This window comes from Pseudophryne corroboree, chromosome 1 (assembly GCF_028390025.1).
Source record: "Pseudophryne corroboree isolate aPseCor3 chromosome 1, aPseCor3.hap2, whole genome shotgun sequence".
NCBI classification, from domain to species: domain Eukaryota; kingdom Metazoa; phylum Chordata; class Amphibia; order Anura; family Myobatrachidae; genus Pseudophryne; species Pseudophryne corroboree.
In genome coordinates this window covers 153,775,804-153,795,982 of record NC_086444.1, presented here as the reverse complement: position 1 = coordinate 153,795,982, position 20,179 = coordinate 153,775,804, and the positions used below count along the sequence as shown (strand labels likewise).

General features: G+C 48.4%; 2 long non-coding RNA genes across 2 annotated transcripts in view; one reads left to right on the top strand and one right to left on the bottom strand.

Moving 5' to 3' along the window:
- Positions 1-20,179, bottom strand: part of LOC135058002 (uncharacterized) — a 271,949-nt gene that overhangs the window by 20,864 nt on the left and 230,906 nt on the right. The gene's annotated exons all lie outside the window — the stretch shown is intronic.
- Positions 8,114-13,208, top strand: LOC135058020 (uncharacterized). Its single transcript, XR_010244540.1, has 3 exons — positions 8,114-8,400; positions 9,659-9,730; positions 12,976-13,208. It is a non-coding gene; the product is annotated as an uncharacterized LOC135058020 (long non-coding RNA).

Here is a 20,179-nt window from a genome sequence, read left to right as displayed (position 1 = left end):
GAAACTCTCGGCCATCCGGGATTGGACTCAACCTCTTTCCTTAAAAGCAGTGCAACGATTTCTAGGATTCGCAAATTATTATCGGAAATTTATAAGAGGTTTCTCTACCATCGTGGCACCTATTACGGCTCTGACTAAGAAAGGGGCTGACCCAAGCAATTGGCCTTCTGAAGCAGTAGCAGCGTTCAAACAGTTGAAGACCGCCTTTATATCTGCTCCCGTACTTCAGCAGCCAGATTTCCTAAAACCATTCTTTTTGGAGGTTGATGCTTCCACGGTAGGCATAGGTGCTGTACTCTCGCAGTACGCCTCAGATGGGAAGTTGCATCCGTGTGGGTTTCATTCTCGCAAGTTCTCCCCTGCTGAACTAAATTACACCATCGGAGACAAAGAGCTACTGGCAATTAAATCTGCGTTGGAGGAATGGAGGTATCTTCTGGAGGGTGCTAAACACTTAATTACAATTTTTACGGACCACAAGAATTTACTGTATCTAAAGACGGCCCAATGTTTGAACCCCCGTCAGGCAAGATGGGCGCTCTTCTTTACCAGATTTTCCTTTATCATCAAGTATCGGGCTGGAACTCTAAATACCAAGGCGGATGCCCTATCCCGTTCAGTGATGGCTTCTGATGAGGAGAATACAATGGGGAAGGCATTAATCCTCAGTCCCATCTCTATTTCTGCAGCTCCCACTAGGTTGGGTCCTCCTCCTGGAAGAATGTCGGTACCAGTTAAATTTCGACCGAAACTGTTGCAGTGGGCACATACTTCTAAGTTTTCTGGTCATCCGGGAGTTCAGAAAATGTGGGAATTTCTGCGAAGATCATACTGGTGGGACACTATGAAAAAAGATGTTCAAGAGTATGTCAATTCGTGTCCTCAATGTGCTCAGCACAAAACTCCACGTCTGCCGCCTGCGGGTTTGTTGCATCCTTTATCCATTCCTAAAAGGCCTTGGACTCATATCTCGATGGACTTTGTTACTGAATTACCGCTCTCTAAGGGTCATAACACCATTTGGGTGATCATTGACCGATTCTCTAAGATGGCACATTTTGTTCCGTTGACCGGATTACCCTCCGCTTCCTAGTTGGCCCTGTTATTTATCCAAGAGCATTTCCGCCTGCACGGGTTACCTCTGGAAATAGTCTCAGATCGGGGAGTACAGTTTACAGCAAGATTCTGGAGAGCCCTCTGTTCAACTCTACAAATTAAGCTCAAATTCTCTTCTGCTTACCATCCACAGACTAATGGGCAAACTGAACGCGTCAATCAGGATCTAGAGACTTTTCTCCGTATTTACCTTTCCCCTTCACAAGATAACTGGGTGGAGTTGTTGCCGTGGGCTGAGTTTGCCCACAACCATCTTTATCATTCTTCTACTGGTGAGTCTCCATTCTTTATTAATTATGGATTTCATCCCCAAGTTCCGGAGTTGCCCATTTGTCCTCCAGAGGAAGTTCCTGCTGCAGCTTCAACTCTCCGCCATTTCACTCAAATTTGGAGCCGAGTTCATGCCAATCTTAAGAGGGTTTCCGGTCGCTATAAATTCTTTGCGGATAGGAAACGACGAGCAGCTCCTCAATATAAGGTTGGTGACAAGGTATGGCTCTCTACCCGCAATCTTCGTTTGAAAGTACCCACCATGAAATTTGCCCCAAGGTTCATTGGTCCTTTCTCAGTGCGGCAAGTCTTGAACCCGGTCGTTTGCAAATTGGAGTTGCCTTCCCACCTTCGAATTCCAAACTCCTTCCACGTCTCTCTCCTCCGCCCCCTCATTCTAAATCGGTTCCACTCAGCATCTCCTAGGCCAACTACTACAGTGTCTGAAGCTGGGACAGAATTTGAAATCAAAGCTATTCTTGACTCTCGTTATTTTCATAAAAAACTACAGTACTTGGTAGAGTGGAAAGGTTATGGTCCTGAAGAGAGAAGTTGGATCAATGCTACTGAGGTAATGGCTCCCCGACTGGTTCGGATCTTCCATTCCAGACATCCAACTAAACCCGGAAAGTGTCCAGGGGCCACTCCTGGAGGAGGGGGTACTGTCACACCCCGCGGGCAGCGGCGGCCGCGCTTACCTCTGCGGGTGTCCTGGATGGCCTGGCGTCTCTCTCCTCCGGTGGCCTCGGGGGTCCGGCGTCGGGTCGGCGGGTCTCTCCGGCGGCTCCCGGAGCAAGGGCGCCGCCATACTGTTCTGGATTAGGTAGGCGGAGCGGGGCTGACGTCATCTGCCCGCTCCGCCAATCAGACTAAGGCGGGAGGTTCAAAGCCAGACGCCGAGCAGGGAGCCGGCGCCTGTGTATCATCATTCTGCCTGTCAGAAGCCGTGATCTCCAGAGCTCCCTTGTTCCTGTTTCCGCTGTGCCTTCCAGTATACCCGTGTCTCCAGTGTCTCAGGGTTTTCAAGCACCTCCGTGCCTCCAAGCGCCCGAGCGCCATCACGCACCTCCGTGCCTCCAAGCGCCCGAACGCCATCACGCACCTCCGTGCCTCCAAGCGCCCGAGCGCCATCAAGCACCTCCGTGCCTCCAAGCGCCCGAGCGCCATCAAGCACCTCCGTGCCTCCAAGCGCCCGAGCGCCATCACGCACCTCCGTGCCTCCAAGCGCCCGAGCGCCATCAAGCATCTCCGTGCCTCCAAGCGCCCGAGCGCCATCAAGCACCTCCGTGCCTCCAAGCGCCCGAGCGCCATCACGCACCTCCGTGCCTCCAAGCGCCCGAGCGCCATCAAGCACCTCCGTGCCTCCAAGCGCCCGAGCGCCATCACGCACCTCTGTGCCACCAAGGCGCCTGAGCACCATCAGCACCTCAGTGCCACAGAACCTCAGCACCTCGGTGCCTCAGCACCTCAGTACCACAGAACCTCAGCACCTCGGTGCCTCAACACCACAGAAACTCAGCACCTCAGTACCTCGGTGCCTCGGCACCTCAGTGCCACAGAACCTCAGTACCTCGGTGCCTCAGCACCTCCAGCATCTCAGTGCCTTCAGTACCTCAATAACACCAGCACCTCTGTACCTCAGCACTTAGCACTTTTACTAGTCTTGTTTTTCAGGAGACCTTCAAGCATTCCTCCGTGCTTCCTGCTTACCGTCTTCATCCTGTATGAAGAAGACCTACATCCGGCCATCTCTATTGCGACCCAGTAGCGGTTCCTCTTCCCAGTCACCGGAAGAAGCCCCGAGTCCACAACACCCTTCGACCAGGTCAGTGATAGGGGGTAATTCAGAGTTGATCGCCGCAGCAAATTTGTTAGCAGTTGGGCAAAACCATGTGCACTGCAGGGGTGGCAGATATAACATTTGCAGAGAGAGTTAGATTTGGGTGGGTTATATTGTTTCTGTGCAGGGTAAATACTGGCTGCTTTATTTTTACACTGCAATTTAGATTTCAGTTTGAACACACCCCACCCAAATCTAACTCTCTCTGCACATGTTATATCTGCCCCCCCCCCCCCCCCCCCCCCCTGCAGTGCACATGGTTTTGCCCAACTGCTAACAAATTTGCTGCTGCGATCAACTCTGAATTAGGCCCCTGGTCTGATACTTTTCATTCTCCAAGAATTTTAATCAGGTGCATAGTAGACCTGATATTTTTATTTTATGAACATCTTTATACTTAGTAAAACAATTGGGCCGAACAAAAAGGATTGAATCTGGGGTTGAGCCCAATTCTCATACTAATCAGTACCTTAATGTATGTAGAATGCTGAATTGTGTGCATCCAGAGCTAGCCCTAACCAATATGATGCCCTAGGCAAGATTTTGGCTGGTGCCCCTAGCACAGATGCCATTTCCGCCTCTGACCCTGTACCCCTTTCCCAGCACCCTAACCCCTCACCCATAGCAGTCCTCATTTTGATGCTCCTACCCCATATATTTTAAATAGGAACAGTGTGCACATTCAGAGCGCAGCCCAAAACAGGGCGTGCTCTTGCTGGGAAGGGGCATGGCCACACAATAATACCCCCAGTTGAAATTACGCCACACAGTACTGCAACTTTATTCACATTATATCATGCAATAGTGTCTCTTATTCACGTTACATCACACAGTAGTACGACTTTACCTTATATATGTTAATACTCACAGTAGTGCCCCTTATTCACATTACACCACACCATATTGCTCTTTATTCACATTAGACCACACAGTAGTGCCCTTTCTATACATTACGCCACAAAGTAGTAAACCTTACACACATAATGCCGCACATTAGTAATTAATTTCATATGCAGATAGAGCTGCAGTCACACACAGAATATAGGCATGCTGCACACCATTTTAATCAGCAGAAGCTGCTTGTGCCCCTAGGCATTCCAAATGCCCTAGGCGTTTGCCTAATTTGCCTATGCTTAAGGCCGGCTCTGTGTGCATCTATATGAAGCATTACTTTCCCTGTCTATTTTGAGAGCTGATGCTATACAGACAAATGATTATATATATGACAGAGTATAAATTTAGCAGGTAATGTTACAGTTAGAATTTAGCTGTGTTACATAAGTCAGGCATGATAGCAGAGCACTCTATTAGATTATGCATCAGGGCACATCATAGCAGAGACTTCTGTATCATAATTATAATAATATTATGACCTCATTCTATGTTTGAGTGATTGAGAGATGTATCAACTTGCCCAGTGTCACATAGAGAAAGTATGAAGTCACATATATTGGATTATAAATTCTAAAAATAACTTCAGTATTAAAAGCATCTTCCAGTCTTTAGATCTCTGAATAGAAAGCTGCGCTATTAATAATTAGGAAGAGTAGGATGAAGGCTCTTTAAATACAGAACTCACATATTTATGCTTAGATGATTTATGCAACGCGTGGCGAGGGGGAGCAGCGGGGGCTTACTGTGTTCTGGTTTTATCAGGACAAAAAGCCTCTTTCCTAGAATTCAGACTTTTGTGAAAAGGAGAATATATCCTTAGCCTGCTTAGAATAAAGAAGTACTTTACCTTCCTATAAATATTCAGCAGATTATGAGCATTCAGCACAAAAAGTCCATGACAGCTGTCATACTGATTTCTTGGCCAAAGTAGAATAAAGTGTCCTCTGTATCTTCCAATGGGAGACTGCCCATATTCATCATTTTATTGTGGCCAGGAGATATATCTACTGGTGTCAGTTTTTATTTCTCAACTAGTATTGATTCCTGTTGCTCCTTTAAAAATATCGGTGAAAGCGACTGATGGTCCCCCAAGTAACAGTAATGACATAGGTGGAGATCAGTCATCAGGAGTATATTAAGAAAGGAGGGGGCAGTCTCCGTGTGGGCGATACTTGCCTGCTCTCCCAGAACGGCCAGGAGGCTCCCAAAAATGGCTCGCAGTCCCCCCGGAAGGGTGGACAACACTCCCAGAGTTGGAATCACCCCCCCCCCTCCCCCTCCGGCATTCACCGCAGCCTCCCTGTAGCCGTCTCTGGACACATGCACATCCTGCTTTATAATTAGGAAGGTAATAGAAGAGGAAGATACAAGAATGGTTGGGAGAGTCTGGGTCTGCTGTATAACTGTGTTTTCAGTGTGCAACAATATTGCACTATGGGGGTCATTCCGAGCTGATCGCTCGCTAGCAGTTTTTAGCAGCCGTGCAAGCGCATAGTCGCCGCCCACAGGGGAGTGTATTTTCGCTTTGCAGGAGTGCGAACGCCTGTGCAGCAGAGCGCCTGCAAACACATTTTGTGCAAAACAAGACCAGCCCTGTAGTTACTTATCCTGTGCGATGATTGCTGCGACGAGTGACACGGTAATGATGTCAGATACCCGCTCAGTAAACGCCCAGCCACGCCTGCATTTTTCCAAACACTCCCAGAAAACAGTCAGTTGCCACCCAGAAACTCCCACTTCCTGTCAATCTCCTTGCGTTCAGCTGTGCGATTGGAATCGTCGCTAGAACCAGTGCAAAACCACAAAGGACTTCGTACCCTTACGACGCGCGTCCGCATTGCAGTGCATACGCATGAGCAGATTAGCCATTTTCTTCACTAATCGCTACGCTGCGAACAACGGCAGCTAGCAATCAACTTGGAATGACCCCCTACATACAGTTTAGATCCAGCATATAATGTATACAGTTTATGGAAAATGTGAGTTTACAATTAAATATGATTACATCAAATTGTAGAATCAAAATCATTTTATTCTGGAACTCATCAGGGCCGTCATCAGAAATTGTGGGGCCCAGTACAAGCTACAACTTGCTCTTTTTTAACCTCTCCCATTTTCCCCTCCCCCTCCTTTTTCACTCCACTCACCACACCCCATTTTGCTCTATGGAGAGAACAACGGAGAAAAGATAAACAGCTGACAATATATTTTATATGCTGTACATTATCAGCTTAACAAGTGGGCAACAGTTTTTTCTTCCTTAAATAGGCCCTGAAAATGTAAATACAGGACAAATTTTTTTTAAGTGTAATAAGATCTGAAAAGGCAAACCCTCGTTAAACAGGTAGGTGAGGCGATTGTATTGGGGGTCATTCCGAGTTGTTCGCTCGTTGCCGATTTTCGCTATACTGCGATTAGTCGCTTACTGTGCATGCGCAAGGTTCGCAGAGCGCATGCGCTTAGTTATTTTACACAAAAGTAAGGTATTTTACTCACGGCATAACAAAGCTTTTTCATCGTTCTGGTGATCGTAGTGTGATTGACAGGAAGTGGGTGTTTCTGGGCGGAAACTGGCCGTTTTCTGGGAGTGTGCGAAAAAACGCAGGCATTTCTGGGAAAAACGCGGGAGTGTCTGAAGAAACGGGGGAGTGTCTGGGCGAACGCTGGGTGTGTTTGTGACGTCAAACCAGGAACGAAACTGACTGAACTGATCGCAATGTAGGAGTAAGTCTGGAGCTACTCAGAAACTGCTAAGAAATTTCTATTCGCAATTTTGCTAATCTTTCGTTCACAATTCTGCTATGCTAAGATACACTCCCAGAGGGCGGCGGCTTAGCGTGTGCAATGCTGCTAAAAGCAGCTAGCGAGCGAACAACTCGGAATGAGGGCCATTGTTCTGTTACACAGGCTGTTTGCATTGACTGTAATTGCTACATTATATTGTCCCCTGTGTTTTCGTTACTATTTTCTACTTGTTATTGTGTAGCTAACTAGTGTAGTATACAACACGTACCGTTTAGTTGTGCGGTGTACAGTACTGACCACAAAGGTTGTTGTTAGGATCAGTGTAGTGGTTGTTGTGATTTGTGTTAGTCCAGTACAGGGGTGGGGAACCTTGTTTCTGCCAAGGGCCATTTGTTTTTATTAAACATCATTCGCAGGCCATTTTTGAAGCCCCCACCTCCCATGCGCGTGCTCTCCTAGGAAAGTAGGCGTAGCCTTACACATAATGCCCACTTTAGTGCTCCTTACACATAATGATATAGTAATAGATGCTCACACATACTGCCCCCATTAATGCTAGTGACACATAATGCCTCAGTATAGCAGTGGCGTGCGGTGAGGTCAGTGGCTGGTGAGGCATGTCCGCTACCACCACCGCTATGGCCACTGCCAGTGCCCGCTACTGTACTGCCGCCCATGCCAGCTGCCAATGCCTGCTAAAGTCGCCGCCAATGCCAGCGAAATCTGGGAAGCAGCAGCAGCCAGGGCCGGTTAAGGAGAGCAGTGGAGGGTCTGCCTGGAAGTGGGATTACAGCTGCAGGCTGGTTGATAAAGACAATGGTAGTAATTGTCCCCCTCTCCATATACCCCAGCACACACACAGTAATTACCCCCCTCCTCTTATAACCCAACACACACAGTAATTACCCCCCTCCTCTTATACCCCAACACACACACACACACACACACACACACACACACACACACACACACACACACAGTAATCACCCCCCCTCCCCTTATGCCCCAGCACATATTTAGTAATCACCCCCCCTTTTATGCCCCAGCACATATTTAGTAATCACCCTCCCTCCCTTTTATGCCCCAGCACATATCTAGTAATCCCCCCTCCCCCCCCCCACCCCCCCCCCCCCCCCTTTATGCCCCAGCCTCTCCCCTTTTCCCCTGGCACACATGGTGTTTGATTGCCTGCCAACCCCTGCCCGCCCGCTCCCCCCCCACCCCCCCCCATACCCTGGCACAGTGCACACATCTCTGTGCTGAGCACTGCTGTGTACGGTCCATGTGCTGTCCTGCTATCTGAAACATAGAGCGCAGGGCAGTCTATGGTCTGCAGTACGCAGAAGCGCTCAGCACGGACACGGGTGATGGCGGGACATGCGGGTCTGTACAGCGGCTCTCTACAGCGGCGCGGACACAGACATGTGGAGGGGCGGAGGATGACGGCTTATGTTGTGCTGCGGCGCCCCTGACGCTGGCCCTTACCTGGAGCAATCCCGGCGGCAGTGGGAGCGGGACCCGTCAATGAAATAGAGGTGAGCAGACAGGTGTTCTGGTGCAGGAGCCTCTCTAAGGGTGGAGGGTGGGCTGGACCCCAGGGGGGAGCTGTGATTCTGGTGCCCAATCATATCTGGCTCAGTGACAGGGGCGTGCTTTGATATGGGCTGCAAGCACGCCCCTGTCACTGAGGCACTCACACTAGTGCCGCTTACAGTGCTTTTTAAATGGGCTTTTTACTGCCCATCTCTTAGCCCCGCCCCCTGCCCGCCCCCCGCTTCCAGACCTTTATAATTGACCGCAAGAGGCACCGTTCTCGGTGCCGCCTAGACTAATTTAAACCTGTTTTACAATGAATACAATAATATAAAGCATTTACTTATGACACAGAATGTGTCATAAGTATCTCTTTGTATTATTGTAATCATTAATGACAGGGGAGGCACTGCCTCCCCTGACTGCACGTCCCTGCAGTATAGTGCCATTTACACATAATGCCCCAGTATAGTGGCAGCAGGGCCACTGCAGGTCAGGTCCCATTCAGACTCCTGCACACTTCTGGTCCAGGTCCTGGGCCCGCTCCTCACCACAGCACAGTCATTCCTCCTGCCCGCAGCCAGCAGAGCAGACCTCCATTGAGATCTCTCTCCAAAGCTGCCTCACAGCACCGCCCGAAGCTGTCTTCTATGCACTGCATCATCAGAGATTTAGTTTTCTTACACTGTATACAGTGCACAGTGGGGGTCATTCCGAGCTGATCGCAGCTGTGCTAAATTTAGCACAGCTACGATCATGTTCCCCCAGACATGCGGGGGGACACCCAGCACAGGGCTAGTCCGCCCCACATGTCAGTCCGCCCCCCGCACAAGTACAAAAGCATCGCACAGCGGCGATGCTTTTGTACTTGTGGAGTAACTCCCGGCCAGCGCAGCTCCAGCGGCTGGCAGGGAGATGGTCGTTGCTGCCCCTGGTTGCAGCGGCTGCGTGTGACGTCACGCAGCCACTGCGCCTCCCCCCCCCCCGCACGGTCTGGCCTGCGTTGACTGGACCCCCCCCCACCGCCCGCCCGCCCAGCGAATGCCTCTGCCTATCAATCAGGCAGAGGCGATCTCAAGGGAACAACAGCCTTTGGCTGTCCAGCATGCGCCGGAGATCTTTTCCCAGCTACGGACACCTGTAGTCCCCTGAAGTTATCCAGAACAAAGCTAGGCCAAGAACACAGCAGAAAGTCTATGCTGCTTTATCACAGCTACTTGGAGTTCCACAGATTTTAACCCTTTGATGTTTTATTTTCAGGTTTGTGAATCAGATGATTCTGAGGAAAGCTGTGGCAGGGTGTTGGTTTGCAGGTCACTGTAAAAAGAACTGGTAAGCTACAGTAGTATCAACGTATGAGCAGCAGGGTCTGATTGTGTTGTGAATAAAATGCAGTAACAGTAATGCAGATGTACTAAACCTTTCAGAGTGATAAAGTGGACAGAGATTAAGGGGGTCATTCCAAGTTGATTGTAGCTGTACTAAATTTAGCACAGCTACGATCATTCACACTGACATGCGGGGAGACACCAGCATGTCAGTGCCGCCCCCCCCAGAAGTGCAAAGGCATCGCACAGCGGCGATGCCTTTGCACTTCAAGAGTAGCTCCCGACCAGCGCAGGTTTAGCGTGCTGGCCGGGAGCTACTCGTCGCTCCCCGGCCCGCAGCGGCTGCGTGTGATGTCACGCAGCCGCCGCAGCCCGCCCCCCAACGGTCCGGCCACGCCTGTGTTGGCCGGACCGCACCCCCTAAACGGCGGCTTAACGCTGCTGTCCAGCCCCCTCCCGCCCAGTGACCGCCTCGGCCTCAGAGGCGCCGGCGCATGCGTAGTTCCGAACCGAACACTGCGCTGCGAGAACCTGCAGCGAGCGATCGGGTCGGAATGACCCCCTAAGTACCAACCAGTCAGCTTCTAACTCTCATTTTTCAAACAAAAAAGGGGGAGATGTACTAAGTAGTGAAAAGAATGGAGAAGTGAGCCGGTGGAGGGCGCCGCACCAGGGCAAGATCCGCTGCTGCTGTGTGCCCCCCGCTGCCCCCCTGCTGCCGCTGGCCGCTGCCCCCCGCTGCCGCTGGGAAGGGATACTAGATGCGTACGCGTCTAGTTTCCCTTCGTGGAGAGGTCCTTTACTGTGCGGTGCGCGATGACGTCATCGCGCACCGCACAGCAAAGGTCCTCTCCACGAAGGGAACTAGACGCTACACGTCTAGTTTCCCTTCGTGGAGAGGACCTTTGCTGTGCGGTGCGCAATGACGTCATCGCGCACCGCACATCATTTCAGTCTGTACAGGGGGCGTAAATGAGCACGCCCCCTGTATGAAGCCACACACCCCTAATGCCGCCCGGGGCGCCAGAAGCCCCGGAACCGGCCCTGATCTCCCCTACAGCCTGTAACCTGGCAATTAGGAGCTGATTGGCTGGTACTTTTTCTTTCGAAACTTTAACATTCTCCAAGACTTAGTACATCACCCAAAGAGGTCTATTCATAAAGCAGTGAAAAGTATGGAGAAGTGAGCCAATGGAGAAGTTGCCCATGGCAACCATTCAGCATTGAAGTAACATTTATGATTTGCATACTATACAATTGTATGGAGCAGCTGATTGGTTGCCATGGGCAACTTCTCCTCAGACTCACTTCTCCACTCTTTTCACTGCTTCATGAATAGACCCCTTAAAGGGGTCCATTCATAAAGACAACAAAAAACATATTGTTACTTATCACTATACATTGCATCGGTTCGATGCAATGTATAGCTGTTATAAGAAGCAATTCACGTTTACTTACCCTTCCGGCGATGCACTGCTGTGTCTGGGGCCCCAGTGACGCTGTATCCTCCAGCGGTCCTCCTCTGCGATGTCCAGGATAGTCCAGGGGGTCCCTCTGTACCAGGGATGTGCGGTGAGCTAAATGGCTCAGGAGGCACTGGCTAGCACCAGAGCCAGATTTACACGCAATATATAAGCCAAAGGGTACATCTGGGCAATGTACACAGGGGCAGCAGTATATACGCCTAGAAATTTGGTGAGTTTTGATCTGAGATGTGCGGAAAGGATACACAGGTGAGGCACTGCCTCACCTGCCATATACTTTTTACTCCAGAGTTTTGGCTATAAAAATGATTAGAGCAATGCAAAGAAGATATTTCAAACAAATTCTTTGTATTTTTCATATACTTTATACAGTCAAAACTCTGGCACAAACGTTAGTATGACACTGCACATCACTGCTCTACATACCCCGATTGTTGACCTCCCGGCATGCCTCAGTGGCTGCTGGGATGTCAGGGGGTGGAGCCAGCGACGGGAGCGGACAGAGAGCAGGGAAGCATAGAGCTTCCCTGAAGTTACTGCAGTGCAGTTCTGGTTACGCCATCCTGATATGGTGAACCTGAACTCAATGGAGAAGCAGAAAGCTGAGCTTTCTGCTCCTTCATGAATCGCACTCACCATACAAAAGTATGGTGATGCAATTCAGGCATGGAGCGGGGGTGCCGCTGGAGAAGTCAGGAAGCCATGAATAGCAGGAAGCAGAGAAAAGCCCTGTTTCATGCAAAATAGGGCTTTTCACTGCTTTATGAATAGACCCCACAGTCTCTTATAGAGGAATATCGCAGAACAAACAAACACAAAAAAAAAACAACAACTAACCCTGCACCAATATTTCTTAGCATTGTGTTTGGTGGCATTACCCCGCACATGAGCCTCATGCAGAGCTGTGAAGAGCTCTTCCAGGCCCTGGGATATGGGGTGACCTAACTGCAGGTGGCTATGTAGAAGCAGCTTGCATGGGTGTGGCAGCTCCATCTTGGGCACATAGTTACGTCTTCCTTGCACCAGGCCCGTGTCGAACCCTGCTCTACATGACAAACTTGGTCTACAGATGGCAAATCCAATCCACTGTGATTTTCAATTCATATGCTATTCTCTTCGACATTGCTTAAAAAAACTCTACCCTGTCCTCATTCATGGCACATAGCTTTTCTACCCCCTACAATCCTGTCCCAAGTCATGATGTCCCTGTAATGCTTAAAGGGTCAGACAGAACTTTTGGCTGTGTTCATGAATCACCCACACTTACACAAGTGGCAAGGGTCTCCTGCCTACACAAGTACCTTTTAAAGTACTCACTATTCACAGGCACAGACACTTCAGCACACTTAATACCATTCATGCCACATCTAAATTTTGTCTGCAAGAACCAGCCACATAAACAGTATAGTCATCAAGAGTCATTTGCAAAACCAGGAATTATAGAAACACTAAAACACCAAAATAGACGCCTCCTGTCAGCTTTGGTGATCAGCTTTTGTGTCCGAAGATGCAGCATCAGATCACTCTGCATGAACATTGGTCATCTGAGTAAGCCTTGGGTTACTCAGGATAGCTGGTGTTTACACGCAGCTGGGGTCAGTGAAGCTGTTTTCAAGGACACAGCCACTATGCCTCTAAGTTATTATGTAATTTTTGTGTTGTAAGTATATAATAGTTTATATGTCAATTTGTACATCTGTCTGAAATCTCGATGAATCTTCTATGCTTTTGTATGGCATTGCAGAACCCTTATGTTGTCTTATAGATAACAGTATTAAAGAAAATAGAAGAAGACAATGACAGAAGAAGACTACGAGAGACAGAAAGACAGAAGAAGAAGCAAGAAAAAGAAAGAAAAAAGAAAAGCAAGGAAAAAAAGAAGCAGCAAGAATAAAGAAGGAGAAAGAAAAGAGAAGGAAAAAAGATCTATTTGAAATATTGCTGAATGTTTTATGCCTAGGTATGGGGAAGCAGAGCCCATATGTTGTCTTATAAATAAAAGATAGCATTAAAGAAAAAGAATAAAGAAAGAAAAAGCAAGAAAAAGAAAGAATGAAACAAAGAAGAAGAAATAACACAGAAATAAAGAAAAAGAAAGAAAGAAAATGAAGAAAGAAGAAAGAAATAAGAAAGAAAGAAAGAAAGAAAGAAAGAAAGAAAGAAAGAAAGAAAGAAAGGGAAGCCCTGGTGGGTTGGCGCCCACCAGACAAAGATGCCAGAAGACCTGGTGAGAAAGAAAGAAATAAGAAAGAAAAAAGAAATAAGAACGAAAATATGAAAAATAAAAAAAGAAATAAGAAATATGTAAAAAAAAGAAGAAAAAAAAAAGAAGGAAAGAAGGTAGGAAGAATGAAAGTTAAAAAAAAGGCAGAAAAGGGAGCACATAAAGGAAAGAAAAAGTAGAAGAAAGAAAGAAAGAAAGAAAGAAAGAAAGAAAGAAAGAAAGAAAGAAAAGAAAGAAAGAAAGCCGTGGAGGGTTGATGCCCACCAGGCAAAGACACCAAAGAAAGAAGCAAAAAGAAAAAAAAAAAGAGAAAGAAAGAAAGATAGAAACTAAAGAAAGAACGAAAGAAAGGAAGGAAGGGAAGCCCTGGTGGGTTGAAGCTGGCAGGGAAAGAAAGAAAGAAAGAAAGAAAGAAAGAAAGAAAGAAAGAAAGAAAGAAAGAAAGAAAACATCCAATGTACAACAAAATTAATAAACATATACTTATATTTAGAATTACTTTTTTTTCACAGCCTGAGTGTGGTTACTTAAGGCAGTGGATCTGGAAAGATATTACTAAAGTTTCAAATAAGAAAGTAAGATATTCATGCTTAATCATCCATTCATTATCATAAGTGTAACTATAAAACTAGTTGCTGCTCTGAAAAGAAGATAGTATGGGAAGTCCAGTAGTTTTGTGTAACCACTTAAATAGGAATTTGTTTAATGTTCTAACATGCATTTTTTTCATAGTGCACCAGTTAGTATTTTATGTTTAGTGCCCTTTAATATACATTCAATAGAAGCATGGTATTTAATTTGTGATTTCAAATAGTATTTTGAAATCTACATTTTGGTGGCAGACAAATCTAGAGTGGAATCAGAACGTGACAGAAGGAAATAAGTGATAAAATTGGTCAAAGCTCTAAGAAGATCTTTAATGTTCATACTGAAACAAATAATGCAAGTACACAATTATGAAAAATTAAATTGGAGGTTAGAGTGACTAAACTGAAACAAAAATGGACAGCATATTTTATTTCTAAAAGGGAAAAAAATATTTTCTTAAAAGAGATCAAAATGTAATGACTAGCACATTTCCAGGCACATGTAAAAATAAAGTAAGTACAAAACTCAAATTCAGTCACATGTAAAAAGCTTTCACTCACAACATTTTAATATATGCATGATGTCAAACATTGGACGTATAATTAATTTACTGAAAATTGCTTCTAATCTACAGTGCATCTGGAAAGTATTCCCAGCGCTTCACTTTTTCCACATTTTGTTATGTTACAGCCTTATTCCAAAATATAATAAATACATTTTTTCCCTAGAAATTCTACACACAAAACCCCATAATGACAAAGTTTTTTTTGTGTTTTTTGCAAATTTATTAAAAATAAAAAAATAAATCACATGTACATAAGTATTCACATCCTTTGCCATGAAGCTCAAACTTGAGCTCAGGTGTATCCTGTTTCCACTGATCATCCTTGAGATGTTCCTACAGCTTAATTGGAGGCCACCTCTGGTAAATTCAGTTGATTGGACATGATTTGGAACGGCACACACCTGTCTACGGGGATCATTCCGAGTTGATGTCACACAGCCACCGTGGCACGCCCCCCTAACGGTCTGGCCATGCCTGTGTTGGCCGGACCGCGCCCCCTAAACAGCGGGTTAACGCTGCCGTCCAGCCCCCTCCCCCCCAGCGACCGCCTCTGCCTGTCAATCAGGCAGAGGCAATCACTAGGCAACGACGGCCTTCGGCCGTCTGGCATGCGCCGGCGCACTGCGGCGCCAGCGCATGCGCAGTACTGACCCAATCGCACTGCTGCGATAAACTGCAGCGCGCGATCGGGTCAGAATGACCCCCTATATAAGGTCCCACACTTGACAGTGCATGTCTGAGCACAAACCAAGCATGAAGTCAAAGGAATTGTCTGTAGACCTCCGAGACAGGTTTGTCTTGAGGCACAAATTTCGGGAAGGGTACAGAAAAATATCTGCTGCTTTGAAGGACCCAATGAGCACAGTGGCCTTCATCATCTGTAAATGGAAGAAGTTCGGAACCACCAGGACTCTTCCTAGAGCTGGCCGGCCGTCTAAACTGAGCGATCGGGGGAGAAGGGCCTTAGTCAGGAAGGTGACCAAGAACCCGATGGTCACTCTGTCAGAGCTACAGCATTCCTCAGTGGAGAGAGGAGAACCTTCCAGAAGGACAACCATCTCTGCAGAAATACACCAATCAAGCCTGTATGGTAGAGTGGCCAGATGGAAGCCACTCCTTAGTAAAAAGCACATGGAAGCCTGCTTGGAGTTTGCCAAAATGCATATGAAGGACTCTGAGACCATGAGAAACAAAACTCTTTGGTCTAATGAGACAAAGATTGAACTCTTTGGCAGTGCCGTTTCTTGCGGCGGGTGAGCCGTGCAATCGCACAGGGCGCCCGCCGCGGCACTTGCTGAGCACTTTCAAACCCCCTCCCCACTCCTCCCGAGTGCCCAGCTCGGGGGGCGGGGTTTCGCAGAATGACGCGTTTGCGTCGTGACGTCACGACGCAATCGCGTCATTCCGCGAAACCCCGCCCCCGAGCTGGGCACTCGGGAGGAGGGAGAAGGGGGAGCCAAGCCGCGCAGCGCTGCGCAGACGAGGGAGAGGTGGCTGAAGAGCGGGAAGAACCGCTTCAAATGTAAGTCAGCCCCTCTCCCTCTCTCTCTCTCCCTCCCCCCCACCACCACCTGCCATACTGTGTAAAATGGGGACACCTGTCTGCCGGAATGTGTAAAATGGGGACACCTGTCTGCTGCAATGTGTAAAATGGGGACACTTGCCTGCCGGAATGTGTAAAATGGGGACACCTGTCTGCCGCAATGTTTAAAATGGGGGCACGTGCCTGCCGCAATGTGTAAAATGGGGACACTTGCCTGCCGGAATGTGTAAAATGGGGTCACATGCCTGCCGCAATGTGTAAAATGGGGACACTTGCCTGCCATGCTGTGTAAAATGGGGGCACGTGCCTGCCGCAATGTGTAAAATGGGGACACTTTCCTGCCGCAATGTGTAAAATGGGGACACTTTCCTGCCGCAATGTGTAAAATGGGGACACTTGCCTGCCGTACTGTGTAAAATGGGGGCACGTGCCTGCCGCAATGTGTAAAATGGGGACACTTGCCTGTTGTACTGTGTAAAATTGGGGCACGTGCCTGCCGCAATGTGTAAAATGGGGACACTTTCCTGCCGCAATGTGTAAAATGGGGGCACGTGCCTGCCGCAATGTGTAAAATGGGGACACATGCCTACCGTGCTGTGTAAAATGGGGACACTTGCCTGCTGTAATGTGTAAAATGAAGACTTTTTTTTTTTTATCCTGTGGTGGCCGTGATGATGAGATCAGATGAGGCCACGCCCATCTTAACAAAGCCACACCCATTTTAATGAGGCCATGCCCCCTTGTCAGGAGCGTGCGTGCCTTCGGCGCGCGCATACTTTTCCTCTTTATATCTATGGGGGGGGCACATTTTTTCTTATGTGAATGGGGGGGGGGGTGCGCATTTTTAAGTCTTGCACTGGGAGCCAAATTGGCTAGAAACGGCCCTGCTCTTTGGTGTGAATGCCAGGCGTCATGTTTGAAGGGTAACCAGGCACCGCTCATTACCAGGCCAATACCATCCCTACAGTGAAGCATTGTGGTGGCAGCATCATGCTGTGAGGATGTTTTTCAGTGGCAGGAACTGGGAGACTAGTCAGGATAGAGGGAAAGATGAATGCAGCAATGTACAGAGACATCCTGGATGAAAACCTGCTCCAGAGCACTCTTGACCTCAGACTGGGTCGACGGTTCATCTTTCAGCAGGTCAATGACCCTTAGCGCAAAGCCAAGATAGCAATGGAGAGGCTACAGGACAACTCTGTGAATGTCCTTGAGTGGCCCAGCCAGAGCCTAGACTTGAATCCAAAAAGTGTAGCGCTGTGAATACGTTCTGGATGCACTGTAAGATAAGTTAGAAAATAAAACTGTTTAGGTTAACTGTAATGGACAGTGTACAAATCTCAGACAGCAGAAATTATGGGTCTTTAGAAAGTGAACACAAAATTGGAAGACTACGATAACCACCTAGTGTATATTCTAAACCTAGCAATATGCAACTATGGCCTATCTTATATTCTCCTCACCTATTCAGAAATAAATTACTCTAAGGGTGGATTTCAAGTAGCCCATGATAATTTAACGGGGACAAAAAACAGGGATAGCCTTAAGCTTTTTTTATGAATTTTAGCTTCAGGCTATTTAATTACAGCCGGGTGTTGACACATACAATCCGGTAAGTTACCGGACCTATGTGCATACACTGTTGCAGCTAGCGAAAACAGGCTGTTTAACAGGGGTTTTATTTTGAGCCTGCTTGGGTCTCCAAAAAAAAATCCCTATTATCGAGCCCAAATGCACGGGGTTTAAATGTGTAAAGCGGCTAAACCCGTCTAAACTATTTGGCGCAACTAGAAAAATGCTGTTTGAGCACCCAGGGCAGACTTTTTTACGATTTTTGCTTGCCACATCAGGTGGGTGCAAGCAGAAATAATGTGCGCCTGATTGGAGCAACAACTGAATTGCTCTGTCGGACACCTATTAGGTACAGCTGGCTAAAAACAACTGGTTTTCCCCTTTAAGTGTTTGGTTGAGCTGATTCATTGTTTTTGTGAACATGATTGTGATTGCAGTGAAAACACAAACCAGTGCCGTTTCTAGCGGCGGGCAAGGGGCACCTTCCACGGCACTTTTCGATGTCCTTCACTGCTACGGGTGCTCCCCCTCCTCCCTTTCATTAGTACTTCGCTTGGGGGGACAGAGTTTCACGGAATGACGCGTTTATGTTGTGACATCATAATGCAATGTGTCATTTCGCGAAAGAAGGGGGAGCAATTGGCGGGCTGGTGGGCTGACAACAAGCATTACACACCCCTGGCTTGGCATTACACACCCCTGCCAACTAGCATTACGCACCCCTGGCCTGGCATTACACACTCCTGGACTGGCATTACACACCCCTGGCAACTAGCATTACGCACCCCTGGCATTACACACCCCTGGCCTGGCATTACACCCATGGCAAGTAGCATTACACAACCCTGGCATTACACACCCCTGGCAACTACTAGCATTAACTCTGAGCCCTGACAACAAGCATTACCCCAGGCAACGAGCATTACACACCCCTGGCAACTAGCATTACCCCTGGCACATGGCATTACACACCCCTGGCAATGAGCATTACCCCTGGCAACACGCATTACACACCCCTGGCAACTAGCATTACACACCCCTGGCAACGAGCATTGCATACTCCTGGCAACAAGCATGACACCTGTCCCAGAGCATAAAACCCGTGGCAACGAGCATGGATCCCACAGCATGAAACCCCTGGCAACGAGTATGATCACTGTTTATATGGCATTTCTGAGATTGTGTGTGTGTGTGTGTGTGTGTGTGTGTTTGTAATAATTTTTTTTTTAATTATTATTATTTTCTCCAATAATTTTGTGGCAATGAATGGGTTAATTAACACTTTCTACCCAAAACACCAGAGTGAATGTAAGAAAGATGGATGAGGGGGGAAGGGAGGGCACACGAGTTTTAGGAGACAGATGGTCACATCCTCACCTCGGTAATGTCAGTGGAAATTTCCCGCTGTTATGTGGGCCACTGTCTGATCCTACAGAACTCCGTCAGCGGTCAACCACAGAACACTTCAAGTTCTGTGTGTGGGTTGGGGGGCCGCGGGCGGTAGGACAGGACAGTGCAGGATGGGCGGGTGTGAGGGAGCGTGGTGTGACGTCAGCACGTCACACCGCGGCCAGGAACACAGCACAGGGCGGGCAGGAGGGAGCGCGGTGTGACGTCAGCACGTCACAGCGTGAGCCGGCTGGTGCTGGACGGGTCTGTGTCTCAGCAGCGCGACCGTCCATTACCCCCATGAATTTAATTTTTACCCCATTTGGGGTAATTTACCCCTGTTCCCTGACCACTGCTCTACTGTGTGCTAAATAGTATGGTATGCCGGTGACTGGGCTCCCGGCGGCCAGCATACCAGCACCGGGATCCCGACAGTTGGCATACCGACAGCTCGGCGAGTGCAAATGAGCCAATTGCGGGCATAGTGGCGCACTACGCACGCCACGCTATGTATTCTCCCCCCAGGGGGGGTCGTGGACCCCGAAGAGGGAGAAAAGTTGTCGGCATGCTGGGTGTCAGGATTCCGGCACCTGTATACTGTGCGCCGGGATCCCAACAGCCGGCAAACTGAGGCTGCAGTGTCAAGGTGATGTCTCCACTGCCGCGTTCAAGCTAGCTGGGAAAGCCGGAGGGTCCCTTGAGGTGGTTGGGGCACCGTAGAATTGCACAAGCAGAGTGCTGCAGCGTGAAGGCATTTCCAGGCACACAGCAGGAGGGAGCTGGTGCAGCCATATGCTCCAAGCAGAAGGGAATCTACCAAGACGATCAGGTGAACAAGCCCTCCGAGCAAAACGTACGTCCACTTCCGCCCGGCACTGTGCTTCCGCCAACACGGACACAGAGCACAGGCGGCTATATCTTCTCCCTGGCACATCGACCTGCACCCTATATGGTGTCCCGGAAGGAAGGAATACAGTGCCGCAGCACAGCACATCCTGCTGGACACAGAGCCCTACAGAATCCCGGCAGGCACCGCCGACAGCTATACACACACTCTCGCAGTTACAGGTGTGCGTCCAGTCGGGCAC